General features: G+C 37.8%; 1 pseudogene; it reads right to left on the bottom strand.

Annotated features, from left to right (window-relative positions):
- Positions 1-22,422: 22,422 nt before the first annotated feature.
- On the bottom strand, positions 22,423-23,560 carry LOC140513598 (N-acetylneuraminate-9-phosphate synthase pseudogene; annotated as a pseudogene).
- Positions 23,561-24,072: the final 512 nt, after the last annotated feature.

A 24,072-nucleotide genomic window follows, 5' to 3' on the forward strand; every position in this document is an offset into this window, starting at 1 on the left:
TTAAAAAAGCCCTTCATAACTTAGATTTCTCCTACCTTTCTTCTTATACTTTACTCCCTGCCACATTCTTTTTGACCCAGTGACACTGGCCTCCTTGCTACTCTGTGAACAAGATATTCCATTTCTCAGCTCCTGGCATTTTTTCTGGCTTTCCCCCATGCATGAAATGCTTTTCCTAGTCATCTCCTCCTTCTGCTTTCTTGGCTTCCTTTAAATCCCAATAAAATCTTATCTTCTACAGGAAGTCTTTCCTAACTCTTCTTAATTCTAATGCTTTCCCTCTCTTAATTATTTCCTTCAGGACAGGAAATTTTTTTACCTCTTTTTGTATCCCAAGTGCATAGTAGGCATCTAATAAATATTGATTGATTGACGGGTACTGAAAGGAACCATATATAACAAAAGGGATATTAACAGTAAACTTTTATGCTCCAAATGAAATTAACTGAATTTCAAGAAGACAGAGATAGTAACAAAGATCACAAGAGAGTTTTGTGCTCCTCTCTCAGTTCTGGGCAAATATTACAGAAACATAAGCAAAAGTTAAAATATAGCTTTGAACAAATTGCTAGAAAAGCTGTACTGGTAGTATCTTTTAAATGATGCTGCTAAAGAATATACATATTTCTCAGGGCCAGACGAAACTTTTACAAAAATTAGCCATCAGGGCACAGAGGTATTGGAAATAAATGTAAAAAGGAAGAAATAGTGAAGATATTCTTTATAAATCACAATGTGGGAAAATTTGTAATTGGTTCACAGAGCACACAAAAGATATAGATGCAAATTGAAACATAACAAGAAAATATTCAATAATGAAATAATTGAGTATCAGTCTACCAGAGAACACAAAATCCTTGTAGAGGTTCAATTACAAAGTCCTCCTTTAAAAAAAATAACTAGAATAATATTCAATGCTCATGGCTGGGCTGTACCAATACGATAAAAATTATACTCGTACCAACGGTAATTTACCACTTTAATACCATACCAGTCAAATTATCAAAAAGCTATTACATAGAACTTGATAAAATAATAACAAAATTCATTTAAAGGAACAAAAAACATAGAAAATTGAGGGAAATTATAAAAAAAGATAGGGATAAAGGGAGAATAGCATGTTCAGACCTATCATAAATTAGCAGTCATCAAAATCATTTGGCATGGGTTGAAAATAGAAAAAATAAATCAATAGCATGGATTGACATAGGCAATAAGAAATAATAATAAAAGCCAGAAGGAACAATTTACTTAGGAAAGAACTCCCTACTTGCTTAAAAATTTCTAGGAAAAGTGGGAAACAGTCTGGCAGAAATTAAGCTTAAAACAACACCTTCTATCCTATTTTACAGTAAATTCAAAATGGATACATGACCTTAACATTAAGGATTATTCCATAAAAAGTGAGAAGTAAATCATATACTTTTTGCAGCTATGGGTAAATGTATTCTTAACCAAGCAAGGGGCACAAGGCAGTTACAAAAGGTAAAATAGATAATTTTGATTATGTGAAATTTAAAACTTTCTGCAAAACAAAATTAGTACATTAAGAAGTGAAGCAATGGGGAAAAAATCTTTGTATCGATTTCTCAGATTGGGGTTTGGTATTCAAGACATACGCTTATACATAATTAACATATATGTATTTATACATGTACACATACATGCTAGATACAAAGATTTATATATATATATATATAAAATATTGTGACAGATAGGGTAGCCCAGTGGATAGAGCACCAGACCTGGAGTCAGGGAGACCTCAGTTAAAATCTGGCTTCAGATACTTATTAGCTGTGTGAACTTAATCCCATTTGCTTCCATTTTCTCATCTGTAAAATGAATTGGAGAAGGAAATAACAAACCACTCCAGTATTTCTGCCAAGAAAACCCTAAATGGGGTCATGAAAATTTGGACACAATTGAAACAGTGAAACAGCAGCAACATAGTATTATATCTATTAATTATCTATATTTATGTCATGCTATGATGATAATGAGCACATTATAATGACCAAAATCTATCCCCCCAATATGGAAGTGATCAAAAGCATATTTACAAATAGTCCTCAAGAAAACTGCAAACCATTAACAATTATATGAAATAATGCTCCAAATTAGTAGTCATCAGAGAAATGAATGTCTGCATTCCCAAAAAACTGTAAGATCTCACTTCATCCCTAGAAAACTGGCAAGATGACAAAAGATGGGAATAGTTGATATCGAAGGAGAGTAGGAAAACAGTCACACTATTGTTCATGTGATTATGAATCGATACAAACATTTTGGAAAGCAATTTGCATTTGATTGTGCAAATAATGTGACTAAAATGTTCACAATCTTTGACCCAGAAAGTAACTGACAAGAATAAAATCCCTACATACACCAAAATAAGGCAACACTTTTGCAGAATAGTATATGGCTAAGGATTAGGGAATTTCCAGTTCTAATGCTAATATCAAAGTGTGGTACATGAAATGGAATGGAATATTACTGTGCTGTAAGAAGCAATGAATATGAAGAATGAAGAGAAATATGGGAAGATTAATATGAAATGATGCAACCTGAAGAAAGCGAGCTAAGGAGAGAATATAAACAATGATTATAATAATTTCAATGGAGAAAACAATAACCAAAAAAACCTATTGAATATGAATGTTGTAGGATGATGAAGAACGAGAATAACCACAAAGAAAAGCCATGAAAAGACACCTCCTTCACTCTTTTGCAGAGGTGGCCGGCCCTCAGGTGTGTAAAGCAGATATATTTTCAGCCTTTTTTGGTAGTCATGGCTGCTTCTGAGCTGGGTAGGCAGTTGCTGTCTTTTCACCAGTCACTGGCTCTCCTTTGGATGGGTTGCTCTTCCCTGGGCTCACCCTTCCAGTACCTGGTTCATCTGCTCTTTTCTGTGGGAATGTTATTGCGTACTTTCAGAAAGAGTAGGAAGCCTTAGCTTAGCTTGGCAGAAGTCTCCTCTTTGGCTCACTCAAAGACTCAGCTCTGAGGTGTGTCACCTACTAGGCAGGTGGTGGGAGTGGTTGAGTCTTTCTCATCTGACAGTTCTTTCTGGTTCAGAGCTGGGTACCCTCAGTGACACCTCCCTGGTGAATAGTTACTTACATTTCCCCATCCCTGTTGGGTTCTTATACAAATAATTGTCTAGGGTCAAAGATATTGTGGCAATCCATACTCAAAAGCAAATCCATCTGTCTGTGCTGGCTTTTTCATGTGCTATTGGGGCATTCAAAGCCCCAGACCCCTTCTAAAGGGTGAAATGCTTCATCTATGCCTGGAAGTCTCCCTTTATACTTCATGGCCTCGTTCTTTGTCATCATCAATTTTTCTGGAGTCTAAACAAGACACACCCTTGCAACAGAATTAAACACTCCTACAACTTTGGCGGGTCCATTAAGGGGAGTGAGTGTAAAAGGAATTAGATACATGTAGGAGTCAAGCCTGGTTAAAAAAAAACACCCAGAAATATTTTAGGGAGATATAAAGAGATAAAATGAGTTACTAATTAAGGGAAGGGAAAGGGACAGAAAAATACAAAAAGGCAGTCATTTAAGTGAGAGGCTCTACCCCTACTTCAGCTTTGCTAGTAAGGAGCTTTGAAGGGTAGAAGCCATATTTGGCTATAACTGAAGAAACTGAGGAAGTGTGATAATTATGACAAGTTCTAAGGGTGGGATGGTAGGATTACTTTTAAAATCACTGTTGCTTTGCAGTAGAAAAGAGAGTTGTTCTGTCCAGAAAATTATTTCCTTATATTCTTATTAGTAAATGACTCATCCACAAGAGATTAAATTGTATATATCAATTAAAAATTTAAACATGATGTTTTACCTCAGTAGAATATAAAATCTTTGAAAGAATTTTCCTCTTTGGTTTTACTCTTTCTTGAACCTAGCACCATTTGAATGGTTAGATGAAATGAGCCTTCATTTGTGCCTTTATTGTATATTCATCTAACTAGTCAATAAAAAAATTATTTATTCATATTTTCTACTTCTAAGCATGTTGCTAAAGTTCCCTACCAATGTAAGGCAAATTCAATGTATATGCATCTGAACACAAAATTCTAAATAAAAACCTGTATTAATTTGGATAGTTTTTCAAATTGAGCAGTTTTAAAAAATGCTTTGCACTTTCCTGTCTCTGGGTGTCTCTATGAGGTTTTTGTTTGTGAATCTGTCTGATAAGCTTCAAAGACAATAGGTTCATTGAACTGCTGGAAAGGAAGTTGTTATGTCTAGATTATTTCCTGTGGTAGACAAAGGGCTTTTCCAAATGCAGCTAAGCCAGAAAGTTAACAGACAGAAGCTGGTCATATATTTTATGCCAACACATTTATCTTTTAAAATTACAAGTTATCCTGAACTGTTATTTCAACAGCTAAGGAAAGAGGGTGGAGGTTATCAGAAAACCCCCTTAAACAATTCCCCTAAGAAGTTAAAAGATGAAGAAACTATGGTATACGCAGGTTTTCATATAATTCTGGTATTTGGTAAGAATTATAAGCAAAAAATTTATGATAGTATTAAAATATGTGTTGACTTGGATAACTTTGAACAGGAAAGAAATAAATTGCTTTTCGCAGGATAGACAGTCAAATCCTTCCAAGCAACTCCGTGCAAAACCACATACTGGAAATCACTAGAGCATTCAAGTATGGGAACTCAAAGAGAAAGAACACGAGTTCAGAAGAAATGAAAACACTGCCCAAAGAAATCATCAGAGGGTTTTCAACTTTGTGTTCACGACCAGAGGCTGAAGATGACTGAAGACAACTAGAGTTTCAAGGCTAAGGGTTTTGAGGTCTCCTTCTCTAGCTCTGGCTAGAGTTGGTCATGGAGACTTCTTCTAATTCCTTAGTTATCTAAACTGTGACTAGGGATTGAAATTGTTTGGTTCAATAGGAAAATGAACTTTTATCTCTTGGACAGCTTCTCTTTTATCAGGACAAAGGTATTCTTTCCCAGTACCTCCCTTCAAAACTCCCCATAGACTGGACTTTCCCTTAGTTCTGTTCTCTCAGAGGAGGGATTTCCATGAACCTGCCTGGAAAATGGGACCATAGTGGAAAGAGTTTGCTAGAGGCCATTTGCTGAGAGAAAATTTAGCAAGCATCCACAATCTTTGGATGGGGAAATCCCGGAATGGTTTGGGTTCCTTTTGATCTTTACTTTGAGAGAAGTCAAAGACCATGCTTTTTAAAAAGTGAACATTTTAATATTCATATACATACACGCACATATATACGCATACACATATACACACATATATGCATATATACACACATATATATCTAATTGCATGTAAAAATAATTTTACCATTTTAAAAAAAATTTTGAGTTTCAAATGATCTCCCTCTCCTCTCTCCTCCTTGAAAAGGCAAAAAATTTTATAAAGATTAAAAATATGCAGCAAAACTGAATTTTTCAATAAGAAATCTCTTTGGTTTTGAGTCAGTCCCCAGCTGGCACCCCAGTAATTTAGAATGTGTCTCCCTCGCTTCCCTTGTATCCCAGGACAACAAAGGTCTTGTTCAGCTATTTATAACAAAACAAGACTATTGCTTTCTCTCCCACCCTCCCCACCCCAGGCAAAAAACACATAAATACAATGAATAAAATCTTGGAGAAATGGATTTCTTTATTTTTCTAAAAGAACACTCGGCCAATACAGAAAGCAAAACATTTTTTTCTTTTTAAGAGATAAAGAATGGGAAATAGGTTGAATGAGAAAGCTAACACAAAGGGAAATGGGAAGGTATGGTTTTGTCTTTCCAGCAACCATGGAACAGTGTCAGTGTCTCCTTATTGTTTCAGTATTCTCTGTACTGTAAATTCAGTTGTGGTTGTGGCTTGTAAGGACCCCTGTATACTCTGTGTTGAAATAACAAGACAGGACTGCAGTAGTGGTAGAATCAATGGTTTTGGAAGGAAATCTCTCTCTCTCTCCTTCTCTCTCTCTCTCTCTCTCTCTCTCTCTCTTTCTCTCTGTCTTTGTCTCTATCTCTCTCCATGGAGAAGTCACATCTTACCCTGAGATCATCTCTTGTCTTACATAGAACCTCATTCCTTCCTTTTGGATGAAAGGAGAAAGTTACTGGATTTTCAAACATGGTCACAACCTTGCCATTTTGGGGTCAAGTGAGGGAGATGCTCGAATCCTCTGTCAACCAGCAGATATTGTCCCTAGAGATGTACTACAGTTATTAAAATGAAAACTTTAAGAAATAGGTTCTAAGAAGGGGAGATAAAAAAGGCTAAGAATCAGGGATGGTTATTAAGTACCGGATATGAATATATATATATATAGGATTATAGCTCTGATTCCAGGACATTGCCAAGTCTTGTCCTATTTGCTTTTGGTTTCATTATTAAGATGTAGGATTATGACTCTAAGTGTCTGCCTTTTCATTAGAGAGTTTGGGAGCTACCTACATGGAATGATAAAGCCCTCTAGGCCAAAATATCTCTTCTACCATATTGCAATAACATTTAAAATTACACCTTTAGGAGCCATTGCCTTGTAACAAGAGTAGGGAAAGGGGTATATTTGGAAAGAAATGTGATATAAAAACTTAAAAAAAATCAATAAAACTTAGAAAAAAAAAACCTAAACCTAAAATCTTACTCCTTTGAATCCAAGACATTATATCTCCAAAGTATCCTTTCCAAATACAAATACTCCCAATGCATATATGCACTTAGTCATTATCAAATACCTTGGCATGAACTAATTTATGAAATTGCTTTCAGAAGTTGGACAGAGGACAGATTTTGGGTTTTGTTTTTGTTTTGGAAGGAAGTGCACATAAAATGGAGCACAGAGCCTGTAGTCAGGAAGACCTGAGTTCAAACCTAGCCTCAGGAGTTGTGTGACCCTGGGTAAGTCACTTAACCCTGTTTGCCTCAGTTTCCTCATCTGTAAAATGAACTGGAGAAGGAAATGGCAAAATCACTCCAATGTCTCTGCCAAGAAAACTCTAAATGGAGTCATGAAGAAGTAGACACTACTAAAGAACAACCAAAAAGTTGAGTCAATGTGAGTCATTGACCGAGAAGGCAAACACGGATGTGCCCCATTGTAGTGGTGCCATAAAGGTAGGCCTCAGAGGGGTGCTGATAGTGTGGGGAAATTATTTTTCCCATTTCACAATTTTACGGAGGGAAAACCCTAATTAGGAACTTGAAATGGGAGCATCTTCCAGGCAGAAACTCTCAGTGAACCTAGAATTTCACTTTCCATTTGTGAGTCACCATGATCTCTTCTTTTGAAGCCAAAACTTTTCTCCAGGTCAGGAACAGATGCCTTCCATAAAGCAGATAAAAATTATCATGATGATCATTTTTAATTAATGGCTGTAACTTCCAGGGCTTTGTCCAGAAAACTTCCTTTCCTTAGCTCCCTTAACAAAAGCACAAAAGAGAAAGGTTCTTTATAGAAGCCACTGGAGGGCAAATGACTAATCAGCTTCTGATACAGTCTGCTATTTACTAGTTGTCTGCCTTTGAGAAAGTTATTTTCCTTCTCTAGACCTCAGTTTTCTCATCCACAAAATTCAGGATTTGGAATTTATGTCTCCTCTAGCTCTAATATTCAGTGATTCAGGGATCTACAATGTACTCCTCATCACCTTGACATCTTAGAATCCTCAGTTTTCAAAGTCTAATTCAAACATTACCTAATTCACGAGACTCTTCTTGATCCCCTTAGGGGCTAGTGCCCTGCTCCCATGAAAGTCAGTTGTTTCTCAATTGTATCTGACTCTTCATTACCCCATTCAGGGTTTTCTTAGCAGAAATCCTGGAGACATTTGCCATTTCCTTCTCCAGCTCATTTTACAAATGAGGAAACTGAGGCAAACAGGGTTGAGTGACTTGCTCAGGGTCATACAGCTAGTAAGTGTCTGAAGCCACATTAGAACTCAGGAAGATGAGTCTTCCTGACTCTAGACCTGGCACTCTATCCACTGTACCACCTAGCTGCCCTCTCATGAAATTACTCTGCATGTGTATATTGCATATATGTATATATGTACGTAAACATATACATATATACACACTATTTTACAGATAACACACAGGTAGCACTGCAGTTTTCAGTCTCCATCCTCTAACAGGTTCACTCTTGATCTGGCCAGACAGGCAAACACCTTCAGAGGGGTTAATAATCAGTTCTATTCTAGTCTAGTTCTTCTCCAAGGGTTGCTGATAACGGGAGCACTAACTCCTACAGTATTCCCTAATCGCCCTTCTTGCAGGGGCCAGTAAGAGCGGAGACAACTATCCCTACCTCTCTATGGGGTCAGTAGAGACAGGCACACTTGTGCATCCCTCTAATTCCCTCCTGCCTTGATGGGGGCCAGTCAAGGCATACACAGATTCCCCATGGGTTCTCCACGGGTTCCCCACTCGCTGACTAATGCCCACTTGCTTTATAGGGCAAAAGACAAAGAAGGAACCTTGACAACACTGAATTCACAGATTAACTTTAGCAATATTGTCATTCTATGAAAGCATAGTAAATATTACTTATGTCATCCCCACATCTCACTGCACAGCCTACCACTATGATTCTAGAATTGCTGTCTAGAATCCTTGAAACGATTCTGGGAGTTATCATCTGATACCTAGAACCTAGACGTTGCCATGGCCATAGATCCTGAGAAACTGAAGTCTAAAAAGGACAACAAAATCCTCCTTATACATACCTATATGTGTATGTATATATGCATGTACTTTTATGTGCATGTGTGTATATGTGGAGGGGAAGTGACTGGATTGGTCAGTCCCCATGGTCCTTGTCATTGGGATTTTTCAAAGTAAGAGCCTTCTACTCAGTAGACTTGAAAAGGAAGAATTTTGCTGTAGCTTTCTCTTCCCCTCTTTTGACTATATGACTTGGGACTTTGACAATTCTTTGAACTCCTGGCTGGTGAGAGCCTCTGGCTTGGGCTCTGGTCTTTCTGATGAAGAATCCTCATGGAAGTTTTACTCTTAATAGTACCACAGGAATCACTTTCTGCTGGGAATCAGCACCTGGAACTCTCAAATTCATAAGATAACTGCTATATCTAGAAAGACATATCTCAGAATTGCTTTTTGATCACTTATAGTCAGGCAACGAAAAGCAGAAGAGGCAGTCAGGCATTTCAATTCTGGCCTCAGATTCACCCAAGTAAGCCCATGTTCCTGCTGCTATGAAGTTGCCATGGTTTCTATTTGGGTTGGGTAGGGCTCGCATTGGCATGTCCCAACAACAACAACAAAAAAAATAGATCAGAAGCCATATCTTTTCATGCTTCACAGCTTACCATTTGGGCAGTTGCCATTCACTGCCACTTTTCGTTGCTCTGTGAGGACCATGTTGGGGCTCTGATGGAACATGTCCTTTGGCAAAGAGGGTATAGCAGTGGTCCATTCGGATACAGGTCCATTCTCATGTATGCTCTGCAGGATGATGTGTGACTACACAAGGTGGAGCTCATTTTGAGAATCATTGAGTCAATTATGGTAAGCATGCTAGCATGATGAGAAGAAAGACAGATTTAGATTCTGCTGAACTGCTTCATATTTTAGTTGTGATGCACTGTCAAATCATTTCTTCCTGTTTCAGTTTCCTCATTTACAGAATGAGAATAAAGGTACATCTGCTGCCCATATTGGGCATCTACTTGGTGAAGTGGATAGAGTTTCAGGCGTGGAATCAGAAAGACTTACCACACTAAGTTCAAATCTGGTTTCAGATACTTACACGCTATATGACCCTGGGTAAGTCACTTCTCCTGTTTGCCTCAGTTTCCTCATCTGTAAAATGAATTGGAGAAGGAAATGGCAAACTACTCCAGTATCTTTGCCAAGAAAACTCCAAATGGGATCATAAAGAGTCAGACATGACTAAAAAAAAATACAAGAACAGTAACACTACATATATCACAGAAATTATTGTGAGCAAAATTCTGTACCACTTTGTAAATAAATATTAAAGAACTAATAAAAATGTGAGTTACAATCATAATATAAGAGTCAATCCATTCCAGAAATAGTTTGATTTAATAAGAGGTAATATAATATGGGAGAGAGAGAGAGAGAGAGAGAGAGAGAGAGAGAGAGAGAGAGAGAGAGAGAGAGAGAGAGAGAGAAAGAGGGAGAGACTGAGACTGCCTCAAAGCCAGGAATGCATTGGTTCACATCTCACCTGTGACACCTGCCTCTCTAACTCCTGGGCTGTCAGTCTTGTTGGTCATCTGTCCTAGGGTCACCTGTCAGTGCTATAAGCACTTGTGTTCCTCCAATTACTTATTTCTCACAGTTCTATATTCCTGTATCCTAATGCGTTCAACCATTCCATATCAACGGGCATCTACCTGCTTTCCAAATCTTTGCTACTACAACAAATATTGATATAAATATTGTTTAATAGGGGGAAAATTCCTCCCAGTCTTAGACTTCCTTGAGTCTGTATGCTTAATGACATTATTGCTGGATCACATAGTATGAACAATGTAAGGACTCCTCTTAATACAATTCCAATATGTTTTCCAGCACATTCAAACCAAATTCACAACTCTCTCTGCCCCCAACATTTGCCACTTTCTTCTTTTTTCATCTTTGCCAATCTGACAATTGCATGGTGAAACTTCATTGTTGTTGTAATTTCCATTTCCTTTATTAATGATTTGGAGGAATCCTTTATGTGGTTATTAATAGTTTGCTTTTTAAAAAACCATGTATTTATATGCTTTGCTCACTTAGAGGTTGGAGAAATAAGTCAAGCTGGAGAGCAGAGGAGAGAGAGTTCCAGGCATGGGTTACAGTTAGTAAAAATGCAGAGTTCAGAGATGGGGTGTTTTGTGTGAGGCAAAGAAAAGCAAGGAGATCTGTATCACTAAGGATAAGAATATAGGAGAGGTTAACTGGAAAGATAGGAAGAGGCCAAGTAATGAAGGGCTTTAAAAATCAAACAAAGGATTTGAATCTTGGAATAGATATATTTGACCCTGGAGGTAATAGAAAACCATCAAAGTTTATTGAGTGAGGGAATGGCATTGTCAGACCTGTACTTTAGGAAAATCAGTTTGGTAGCTGAGTGGAGGGTGGACTGCAGTCAGATGGAGACCTTCTAGGAGGTTATTATTGCAACAGTCCAGGTATGAGATGATGAGGACCTGGATGATGGCAGGGTCAGAAGAGAGAAGGAGGCATATACTGGAGCTGCTACTAACAGAAGAAGCAACATCTCATTGGGTATGAGGGTGAAAGAGAATGAGGAATCCAAGTTAACATCTAGGTTGGGGACCTGGGTGACTGGGAGGATAGTAGTATAGTCAGTGATAAAAGGAAAGTTAGGAGGAGGAGGAGAAGGTTTAGGAGAAAGATAATAAATTTAGTTCTGGACATGTTAATTTTAAGCTGTTTATGGGACGTTCACTTTGAGAAGTCAAATAGGCAGTTGGAGATGTGAGAGTGGAGGTCAGGAGAGGGGTCAGTCATTCAATTCATGAACATTTATTAATTGCCTATCATGCCAGGCACTGGGGATATAAAGCAAGGTAAAAGACAGTCCCTGTTCTTAAAGTCTAAAGGGGAAGATACAAACAAGTTATATTGGAAATAATCAGTAAAAGGAAGGCACCAGAATGAATGGGAATTGAGAAAGGCTTCCTATAAAAGATTATGTGTTAGTTTTTTCAGGATGAAGAGAATGTGGGAATGTTTGTAGATAGTAGGAAAACAGCCAATAGACAGGAAGAAATTGAAGATAAGTGAGAGTGGAGACAATATGCCGGAGAAGACTCATTCAGCATGGTTTCTTAATTTTCTCTAGTTTTATTCAGCAGTACATGTGTACCAAAGCAAAGGCTGGGGATGGTGGGAGTGATCAAGGGTGAAGCTTGGCAGGGCAAGATTGGTGATAGAATAAGTAGATGGAGGACTTAAGGTGTGGAGTTGAACTGGTTCACCATGGAGTCAAGATGAGGAAGGGTGAAGAAGGAGAAGGACTGAGAAAAGGCAACTAGAGTTGACAATTAAGATGTCCCTAGTAACTTTGGAGAGAGCAGTTGGAGGACATTGGAAACTAGGTTGTACAGAGTCAAGACTGAGATGAAGGAAAAGATTTTCTTTGGAACAACTACCAAAAAAAAAAAAAACCCTCATTACATACAAAAAAACCCCATTGTGGATGATATTGAAATTGTAATGCTTTAATAAAATTAGATAAATTTTTATTCACCCACTACTGCAATCTAAGATTTTTCTCATTCAAATACTTAAAGTACTATCTTGCATAAGACAAATCTATTCACCATTTTTGTTCAAATCTAGTATGAGGAAATGTGTCATTTACTCATTGGTTCCTTATCCATTCATATTTAGAATGTCTATATCTTTAACATTAAATAAGACTGACTTCTGTTGAGAGTTCAGTGATTAATAAGCAAGTCTTTACTTTCCTCTATTTCATTTTTAGGGCAGAAATTTTAAAAACTGGGAAATATACAAAATATTATTCCATCAGTTTATCATCCCTAGTCCTAACCTTTTATACATTCAGTCACTTTACCTTTCTGAATTAGAGTATCAATTTGAGAATTAAATCTAAATAAATTTGATTCAAGTGATTGAAAGTGCAAGGTATATCTAGTACTCTGTGGCTCACTCTTTCAGACACAGGCTACTCTATCTACCCCTTAGGGCTCTAAGGTTCCTTGAAGAGTTGATGAGGTTCTCTCTTTACTGCTTCCATTGATTTTAGCCCCACTCAGTGTTCTTCTGTTTGTTTTGGGCAAATAACTAGAGTCCAAATTCCATTTAACCTCTTAATATGGAGTAGCTTTTACAAAGCAATATTTATCTCAAAGATATAGTAGAACCAAGTGTAATCTGGGCATGCCTCTAGGATGTAGACTTATGTCCAAATTCATAGTGATTCTGTCCTTAGAAATGTAGTTACGAGATGAATTGTGATCATACTGTTTAACAATGGGCTGAGGACTGATCTCAGGGTCCTTGGCTAAGAAAATTCCTCATATCATGTGTGACTCCCACTGCACCCTCATCCTAAAAAGAAAACAAAAAGAATAGGGCTGATCACAGATGTTTATGAGAAATAATGTAAAATCTAGCAAAGGTATTCTTTAACAGGATAAATTTAATAAAAAACACAAATGGAAATAAGGCTGAGTGGAGCAGGGTGGTCCATCTTTCGTCTCTTCTAAAGCTTGTTTTTCTCCTCATTCCTACTCCTGAGTGAATAAGTGCCCATGATAAAACATATACAGACACACATCCATCCTTTGGTAGACTGTTTATATCCTCTCTACCCACCCACCCCCACCACCATATTGGTGTCGAACTTGGTTCAAATACCCAATTGCCTTAGCATTTTGCAACTCAGAATTCAAGTGATCCACTAGTCTTAGCCACTCCAATGGTAGAGATTATGAGAATGAGTCATCATACCATGGAAAGGAGAAAAAAAGGAAATGAAATAAGCCTTTAATAAGCTCCTTCTATGTGCCAGACAATGGGCTAAGCATTTAATTTTATCTCATTTAATTTTCATAACAACCTTGTAATGTTGGTGCTTCATTTAAAGTTGAGGAAACTGAGTCATGAAGGGGTTAAGTGATTTGCCCAAGGTCACACAGCTGGTTAGTGTCTGAGGCTAGATTTAGACTCAGGTCTTCGTGACGCTAGTGTGGCCCAGTGCTTTGTCCACTGTACCACATAATTGCCCTGGAAGTAGGCAAATAAATGGATTCAAGGTAATCATGTATATGAAACAACAATAAAACCAGTTTGCTTGGACCAGACAGTGAATGAACAGTTAGAAAAACAGGTTGAAACCAGATTATGAAAGGTTTTAAATTTAAGACAGAAGTACTAATGTTTGTATCTAGCGGTAATAGGAAGCCACCAGAATTTTAAAAACAGAAATTTTAAAAGGATGGGATGAGGATAAAATATTGGGTTCTAGAGTCAATAGAGAGTCATTGGAATTTATTGAGAGGGAAATGGGCTGGTCAGACCTCCACAGTGTGGAAATTCAACATGTTTTGACCAAATTTAACCTCATTTGTTCCTGTCTTATTAAATAATCACTGCACTGCATTAATTTTAAGAGTGACTTCACCATGTTGATCTTTTATTTTTTGACTTTCACTTCTGAGTTTTCATTTCAAATAAGTGGATATTTTTAAGAGAGAGTTATGAGAAAAATGTTTATTAAAGAACCAATTGTTAAAATTAGGGAGATCTAGGATTTTTTCCCTTCCTCATTTGGAGATTAGGTCAAAGCTTAGTTCTCTGACGGGCAGGGTGGATGATGAGATGAAACTTGGAATTGTTACACCACCCAACTAGAAAACCTTATAAAGAGAAATTGGTCTTAAATGAATTCCTGCCCATTGTATTCTGTTCAGGCTGCCTACATTGCCTAGGCTAGGAGTAGTCTGGCTTGAGATAGTCTCTCTTTGTCCATGAGTGACATAACCAGTAACATCCCCGAGAGCCCTCATTAGACTAGGTCTACCTCTCATTATAATATTCATTCTTTCATTAACTATTAACCAATCAGAGCTGATTGCCATCTGTCAGTAACACCCACTCATCCAAAGGTATATAATCATATGGAGGTTACCGGGATTCATCTTTGGCATTTGAGAGTGTCACTGACCCCTTTTATTAATTATGTACTAGCATAATTAATAACATGATTAATTACCCAGAAACTACGTCTCACCAACTTTTTATCCATCACACATGTATTTAAAAATATCCAATAATTTTGTTCATTGCTCCTCTGGTGTATACTGACCTTTACTCCTCCTCGCCTCATCCGTTGGAATCAATAATTCCATTCAAGGTGTAGCTCAAGTGTCCCATCCTACATGGACCCTTTCCTGACCCTCTCTAGTTGTCTGTGTGTTCTTTTGTATTGTGTCTACCACAAAGAATGCAAGCTCAGTTAAGACCATTTTTCTTTTTGTCCTTGTACCTCTAGCACCTGGCAAGTGTTCAATAAATACAGAACAAAGGAATATTGGAACAGCAATTTTTAAAAATATTCCTTCACTCAAGTCCTTCCTCATTGTGAAAGTGACCGAGTTCTTGAAGATTCCAGGATAGTCTACCAAGCTGAAAAGTCATATATGTCTGCTGATCAACACTCAATGGAATTAAGTTCAGAGAAGCTTTTTATTTTGTGCCAGGACTTTGGAATTTTCAGCCACAGCCATTCCTGAAGATCATCTGCTTAAGTGCTAGAGGAATTCTGAGATGAACCAGAATTCAATAAAATCAAGGATCTTCAAAGGATTCTAAGCCTTGAACCGTTTCATTGATTTACCCTGTAATTACTATTTACAGGTTTAAATTACACCAAGTTTTATATTGGGTTGTCTTTACTTAATGCTAATTTTCGTCAGTAAGACAAGTGGCAGAATGGGGTAGTAAGAGTGAGACCAATCCTGTTTCAAGAAAGCTCAGTGTTAAATCCTGGCCCTGACTCTTTGCATTGTGACTCCAGGCAAGGGATCTAGGCTCCAAGTTTCAGAACAGGTTCTGATCTCATTAGTAGTGGAGGTTTCCTCATCAAGAGTTACCAACATGGATGAAATCACAGATCTGGACTCCCCATTGCATCCAATAAAATAAGGAAGCTGATGAATCAGAGCAATGTTATCACTTTATGTTTCACAGTATCTTTCATCTTTAGCTATCTAACCTCTTGATAAACATTAATTAAATACCACAACACATTTCATAGCAAAGTTTTATTTTCTCTCAGAGAAAATAAAATAAAAAGAGATTAGGTAAGTTGGGTATCAGACATATAATCCTGATTCTCCTTTATGCATCCAAGGAAAATGGTAATAACCCCTCTTCCAGGGCAGTGAAAAGCACTGGTATAAATTAGTACCTAACTGGCCCTTCTAGTTCTTAGGGACTCATGAAAGAAGGATGTGAGTCAGTCAATTAGCATTTATCAAGTACCTAGCAGCATGTACAAGGCACCATGCTAAGTGCTATGGATACAAGGAGGGCAAAAAAAAGGGTACTTGATCTAAAGGAACTCAAAATCAAATAGGGGAGATAAAATGCAAATGGTATATAAATAAGATATCCAGAATAAATTGGGGGTGGTCTTAGAAGGAAGGCATTAGGATTAAGTAGAACTGGGAACAGTTTCTTGTTGAAGGTGAGTCTTGAGCTAAGATTTGAAGGAAGCCAGAAGATAGAAGAACCAGAAGGCAGTGATGAGAATACAGAGCATATCAGGGATGGGGGAACATTAATGAAAACACATGGTATCAAGAGAAGGAATAGCAAGGGTCAGTGTCACTAGGTTTCAGGGTATGTGGGAATGAGTAAGGCAGGAAGGGGTCAGCCAGATTATGGAGTGTTTTCAAAGTCAAATAGAGGATTCTGAATGTGATCCTGGAAGATGCAGGGACCACTGGAGTTTGTTGAATAGAAAGGATGACATGGTCATAATCTATGTTTTAGGAAGATCATTTTGATAGTTGAATGCAGGATGGATTACAGTGAAGAAAGCCTGGAGGCAGGGAGACCAATCAGCAGGCTGTTGCAGTAGACCAGAGGAGAGGTGATAAGGGTTTGCACCAGGGTAGTCACAGTGTCAGAGGAGAGAAGGGACATAGGTAAGAGATGTTATCTAAGGAAAAAACAACAATGCTTCACAATTGATTGGATACAGGAGTTGAGAGAGAGTGAGGAGTTGAGTATGACACCTAAGTTGCGTGTTTAGGTGACTGAAAATATTAGTGCCTTCAAGAGTAATTTTTCTTCCTCTTTTTTTTTGCACTGAATTGTATTTTTTTCCCAATTACATGTAAAAATAGTTACCGACATTCATTTTTGTAATATTCTGAGTTCCAAATTTTTCTCCCTCTCTCCTTTCCTTCCCCCTACCCAAGGTAGCAAGCAATTTGTTATAGGTTATATATATACAATCATGTTAGACATATTTTCACATGTTGTAGAAGAGTAAAAACGAAAGGGAAAAATGAAGAGAAAGAAAAAAACAAAGTGAAAATTGTATGTTTCGATCTGCATTCAGACTCCAAAGTTCTTTCTCTGCATGTGGATAGCATCTTCCATCACAAGTCTTTTTCTTCCTTCATTTTCCAAAGGAATCAGTGTCATCAGAGAGTGATGCCTTGAGTTGCACATGAGTTGGATTTAAGTGAGGCAGAGCTGCACAGAGTCATCAGCCTCACTCTCTCCTGTAGAGTCATCTAAGTTCAGTGGCACAACAAAAGTCAAGACCACAGGGGAGGACCTGGGATGTAGTGGGTGACTTTGGCATCTTTCATATCTGACTAAGCTCTAAGCCCTCCCCAGTGTCTGCTTCAGCCACCTTCATGGCTGTTAGAATAAGTTATTCTTAAGTAGAGATGTCAGGAAGAGGGGTGAATTTTGGGGAGAGATAATGAATTTAGTTTTGGATACATTGAATTTAAGATATCTTTGGGGCATCAAATTTGTAATGTTTAGTATGCAGTTAGAGATGTGAGTCTGGAGGTGGGGAAAGGAGTTAAGGATGAATGAGTAAATCTGAGAGTGATTGGCACCGAGATGATAACCAAAACTCTGGAAGCTAATGAGACCTTGAGCTTGTTTCTGGGGAAGATGTAATGGAGCTGTCCCTTTTGCAAATTTTTTCTTCAAGCCCCACAATTTACATTATATTATTCAGAAGATCCAAAATCTAACATGATCTTCCTGGCCAAGGTAGAAAATCTCTCCTGGATTGAAGCCCAAGTAGTCTTACAAGTTTAATGACTTTTGGAACAAGAAAGCCTATTCCCTAAGCTTTGTAGTTGTGTGTCTGACCTGTACAGAAAAAAATCGGAGATTTGGTGAAACTAGCTGGGCAATTTGAACAATAGTTAGCAGCCAGACTTAGCAATTAGGGCCTGAACCATATGGTTTGGCAATTTGCTTTATTGATATTAACCAAATAATTGCCAGATTTCCAATCTACTTTGGATTATGACCCAGGAAGGAGAAGTATACTTAAGCCAGCAAGTGTATCAGAACTGCATCCAGGCTCACTTGTGAGGCTTTGCCTCATTCCTTCCTTTGACCAAGTGACATGAGTTTATTTACGAAGTTTTTTTTTTTTTACATTTTTTTTATGGGAGTTTATTTAAATTTAAAAAATTTCAGAACCCAAGCCCTTCAGAAAAAGAGTGTTTGTATATACACAGTTAGGGCAGGTAAGTGGTGCAGTGAATAGAGCCTTGGACCTGGAGTCAGGAAGACAGTTTCAATGTGACCTCAGACACTTACTAGATGTGTGATCCTGAGCAGGTTTTTAGTCCTGTTTACCTGTTTCCTTATCTATAAAATGAACTGGAGAAGGACATGATAAACTACTCCAGTATCTTTGCCAAGAAAAACCCAGATGGGGTCATGAAGAATGAGATGTGACAGAAAAGATGGAAAAAATAACAAATTGACAGCAGAACAAAAAAGTTTGCTCCGTATGAAAATATTCTTCTCCATTTCATATCACTTGCTTTAAAAAAAATACAACAAATTTTTCATGTTGCTTTCAAAACTGTACTATTTGTCTGTATTTCCTTTTAAATGTCCGTGCATTAAAAAAAAGTTTCATTGGGTCCTTTATTTTTTTGAACGCTGTTGCTAATGCCTTTTTTCTCCCTTAACTTTCCTAATTAAGAACTGAAAGAAAGGGAACCCCCTCTTAAAAATTTTCAAAATGGGCAAGGAAAATTAATCCCCACAGTTACCATGTTGTAAATGTGTGTCTCTTTCTATACTTAGTATCCGTTATGTTTCTCTCAAGGGATTAGATCACATGTTTCATTCTTCTGGAGATATGATTGGTCATTGCATTGATTAGAGTTAAATCTTATAAAGTTATTTTTCTTTACAGTACAGTTCTTGAATAAATTGCTCTCCTGGTTCTGTTCATTTCACTGTTTCAGTTTAAACTAGTTAGCACTCTGAAATCATGCTTTTTTGTCACTTCTTATTACAGAATAATATTCCTTTACATTTGAATATAATAATTTGTTTGACCAGTCCACAATTATCTAAGAAGCAATCTAAGATGCTGTTGGATTCTAGTTATTACCTTTTCCTTTTTTCCTCTTCCCTCTTTCCTCTCTTCTTCTTTCTTTATCCCTCTTTTTGAGTAGGTTCTGATGTTTTTGTGTACCACCATTTTCCCTGGAGTATTTTGGTTATTAACCAGTACTCATGAATCAAGTCCTATTAGTACAATTACGATCCTTCAGAAAATATTTCTATGACCTCAGTAATAATCTTGTTATTTCAAGGAAAATGTAAGTAAGAAAATCCTATCAACATTCATTCCATGAGAGGCAGAGCCAAGATGGTGGAGTAAAAGGGAGGCACTCTCTTGAGTTCTCCCCCAGCTCCCTCCAAATACTTTTGAAAAATGACGAAAATTCTAGAGCAACAAAACCCACAAAAGGACAGAGTGAAACAAATTTCCAGCCCAAGACAGCTTGGAAAGTTGGCAGGAAAGTTCTGTTGAACCAGACTAGGAGAGGAGTGCAGTCTAGATCAGGCCATGCCAGTGCAAACTGAGCCCCAGCAAACCTGGAGCAGACCTTGGGGTGATTGAATCACTGGCAGCTGTGGCAATTTCCAGACCTCTCACTCCACAGATGCCAAAGACAACTTAGAAGGTCAGCAGGAAAGGTCTGTGGCACCTGGGTGAGACAGTAACTGCTGCTGCTTCCAGAGCTCTCAGCCCACAGATGGTAAGGTGGTCAAACAACTGGTCAGAAGGAGATTACAGGGGTCTTTTTGCTAGTACTGAAGCAGAACTCTGTGGTTTTGCCCATACTCAGATTTGGGTCCCAGTCCTGGGTGGCAGTCCCAGGGTGAGGGGGAGTACTGGCATAGCAGAGCTTGCAGTCACAGTGCAGGGGGTCCCTCCTCACAGTTCATGGCAGAAAAGAGTGCTTGTGGCCCCTCACAGACCAGAGTGCAAGCCAGGAGAGGAGTAAACACCTCTGCTTAGATTATGCCACCTTGGAAGGACTGAAAACTTGTAGGTCCCTAGAAGTATCTTTGACAACAGCTGATAAACCCCCTGAAACTTGGGACAGTGAGCCTTTCACCCTGGAAGGAGAGCTCTACCTTAACAAAGACTTAAAAGTCAACTGGGACAGCTAGATGGTGCAGTGGATAGAGGACCAGTGCAGGAGTCAGGAGAACCTGCATTCAAATCTCATCTCAGACACTTGACACTCACTAGCTGTGTGACCTTGGGCAAGTCACTGAACCCCAGTTGCCTCATCCTAGGTCATCTCCAGTCAACCTGATGAATATCTAGTCACTGGATTCTGATGGCTCTGGAGTAGAAGTGAGGCTGGTGACCTGCACAGCCCTCCCTCACTCAAAGCAAAGTCAAGTACAAGTCATGTCATCATTTCTGGGATGGCATTGTCTTCTTTGGCAATGAAGGATGAACACACAAAATCCAACTAATAAGCTGGGAAAATGAGCAAACAACAGAAAAAAAAAAACATTGACAATTGAAAGGTACTGTGGTGACAAGGCAGATCAAAACACACACTCAGAAGACAACAAGTAAAAGCCCCTACATCCAAAGCCTCTGAGAAAAACATGAATTGGTCTCAGGTCATGGAACAGCTCAAAAAGGACTTTGAAAATCAAATAAGAGAAGTGGAAGAAAAATTGTGAAGAGAAATGACAGTGACACAAGAAAATCATGAAAAACAAGTCAAAAGCTTGGTAAAGTAGACAAAAAATAGTGAAGAAAATAATACCTTAAAAAACAGACTAGGCCAAATAGTAAAAGAGGCCCAAAAAACAAAACAAAACAAAAAACAGTGAAGAAAAGAATGTCTTAAGAAGGAGAATTGGCCAAATGGAAAAGGAGGTTCAAAAACTCACTGACGAACATAATTGCTTGAAAATTAGAATGGAGTAAATGGAAGCTAATGACTTTATGAGAACTCAAGAAATGATAAAATAAAATCAAAAGAATGAGAAATAGAAGACAATGTGAAATATCTCATTGGAAAAAAATTGACCTGGTAAATAGGCCCAGGAGAGATAACTTAAAAATTATTGGATTACCTGAGAGCCATAATCAAAAACAGAGCATAGACATCATCTTTCAATAAATTGTCAAGGAAAACTGCCCTAATATTCTAGAAGCAGAAGGTAAAATAAAAATGGAAAGAATCCACTGATCACCTTCTAAAAGAAAATCAACAAAAGGATATTTTTGTTCATGTGGAGTTCATAATTGATCTTTAAAAGAAGCTCATCTTGCATCTTGAATTGCTCATTATATTTTAGATTGTCTTGGAAGTGATAAGGCTGAGATAATACATGTACAATTGTTTCATAAATTATAAAGCATTGTACAACTGTTACTTGTTATTATCATTTTCATCTTTCTCAATGGCATTCAGATACAGTTTGAGGAAAAGTTTCTGCCTTGCTATTTTTCTTTTATATTTAATATTCTCTGAATTACTGATTACTTTTTTTGTGGTTGAATAAAAGTGTTAGATTGTAAACAACTGCAAGAAAGCATCCTTGGTATACATCCAATAGAAGATAAGACAGCAGGGATGTTGTCTCCACATGACTACTAGGTCTCTATGTTTTGAAAACTTTTCATTTCATATAGTTTGAAGATTATGAGTATTAGGTATGGTGACAAATATTAAAATGTTATGTTTTTATGGCTTAATTTTATGTCTAGACAATCGTGAAAAATACTTCAGTCTCTGATAATTATCTGGTTGAGTGTTCCAGGAAATTTTGCAGTCTTCATTTGCAGCATGAAGATTTATCATCTGACATTCTATGAGATAGTGAATTTTTTATGCATAATTCTAAACACCAGGTCATATCTTGCTAAGTATTCAGTAGGTACTAAATTTTTATAGCCTGCTATGATATTTCTACCATTTCATTTTATAAACACAATAGCTCCTGCAATTTCCTTGCATAAATTATATTCATCACTAAATCCAGGCTCTTTAACAAGGGCAATGATTCTATATGCTGTTAGAAATAACCTGATCCCAAATTGTTATCATAAACACCAATTTTTTTGAATGAAAAATAATTTATTGTCTTAACTTGTGTGAGCCTTGTGCTAAGCTCTGGATGTACAAAAACAGAACAGAATTCTTTTCCTCAAGAAGTTCACATTCTAACAGGCAATACAACATCATAGGGGAGTGATGGCCAGAGAGGGACCTTTTGATTTAGAAAGTTATAGAAATGGTAAAAAATGGAGCCATACAAGAGTAATTTGTGACAATTCATGTAGCAATTACTTGTTTGGTGCTTATGCAGCCCACTTTCCCCAACCCATTCTCCATGTACTGATTAATCTGTCACCCAAAACTGAGACGGGGGAGGTAGGAGCTCAATAAATGCCATTCTTCTTTAAGATTTTATTTTTTTGGACAAATTTTCTATTGCTTCTTCTGTGATGGTATCATCCTCTTCAATGTTCATTTTGGCCTTCTTGCTAATGAGATTGGTAATGCCTGCAGGAGGACATCCTTTGGGTTGACCCACCTTCACGGTGAGCATATCCATTGTCAATATGGTACCTTCAGGAATTCTCACTTTGGCCACCGCTGATTTACCCAGCTTCTTATTGCAGGCTACCTCACATGGCAAAAGTTGTTTAACTGGTGATCCTAAGGCTTTTTCTACCAGGCGGACTGGTTTCATCAACTCTGCTAATTCATTTAACTCCAGAGATGCCTGATGGTCACTCCTTTTCCAAGTTTTATCCAGAGTCACATGACATTTGAGTATCTTAGCCCCCAGAGCAACTGCATCCACTGAAATCATAATACCCATTTCAAGCCCAGAATATTCTATGGGTATGTCAGGGAATGCTTTCTGATATTCTGTAATTAGGCAAAGGTTGATATCTTCAAGGAGCAGTGGTAGGCACCGGTGCACTGCAGAATGCAGAAATTTGGGTTATACGTTTCACAATATTGTAGACCTGTCTCATCATGCCCATGGACTGCATATCACTGGAAATAACCATCAGACAACTTTCTTGGCTGTCTTTTCTAGATAGGGAAAATTGTTAGTATCTCCAGATCGAACTTTGAAAAATGGAACATTCAATTCATCCAGAAACTCGACTGCCATCTCATCCATTCCAGAGGCAGTGAAGAAAATCCCTATTTCCTCAGCATATTTCTGTAACTCCCTATATTGGTCGTGGCTCAATTCGAGGTAGCACTTGTGCTCTCCATGGCTTTCCCCCGGGAGTCTTTAGAAGTGTAGGGTCACTCCAAAGCCCAGCGATTGAACTTGTGTTCCAACTCACTCTTCTGAAATTTGGCACAGTCAGCTCCACGCTCCTTGGCCATCTGGATCATGCACTTGGCCACGTCCAAATCACCCTGGTGGTTCTGCTCAGTCTCGGCGATGATGAAGCAAGGGTGGTTCCCCCGGACCCAGCGGCCAGGGCCCAGCTGCAGCTCCAGTTCCAGTGGCATCGCGGCATCCTCATAAACATCAATTTTCACAAAGAAATTCGTACCAACAGTTTGTTGTCAATGTATTATTGACTGAGTTTCATGCAGACCTTTTGATTCTAAACTTTATCTTAGTTATTTCAGACTCCAAATCCAATGGCATACATATACTTGTACTATTGCTTGGAGTGATGTCTGCTTATACCAGAAGTATTTCTGTTGTTTTATAATTAAAAATGCCTATAAATCCTCCTTTTTGGTAAGGAAGTATTAATATTTCTTTAGATGTTTTGATGTAATGGCCCTCTGTTTTCTTAATAACATATGGACTTTTGTTAGGTTACATTTCTAATATGTTATTCAATTCAGAAAATGGTGATTAAGGCCAACATTGCATAGATATTAGTTGAACTTTTAAAAACCTTTTTCTTCCCATTTCAACAATGATTTCAGAAAGTCAGTGTTTCTTGACATAGTTATATGTTAAGGCACAGTCTACTCTTTGAAAAATTCATAATCAATGTGTCTTCCCT

Source organism: Notamacropus eugenii, chromosome 7 (assembly GCF_028372415.1).
Source record: "Notamacropus eugenii isolate mMacEug1 chromosome 7, mMacEug1.pri_v2, whole genome shotgun sequence".
Classification (NCBI taxonomy): Eukaryota; Metazoa; Chordata; class Mammalia; order Diprotodontia; family Macropodidae; genus Notamacropus; species Notamacropus eugenii.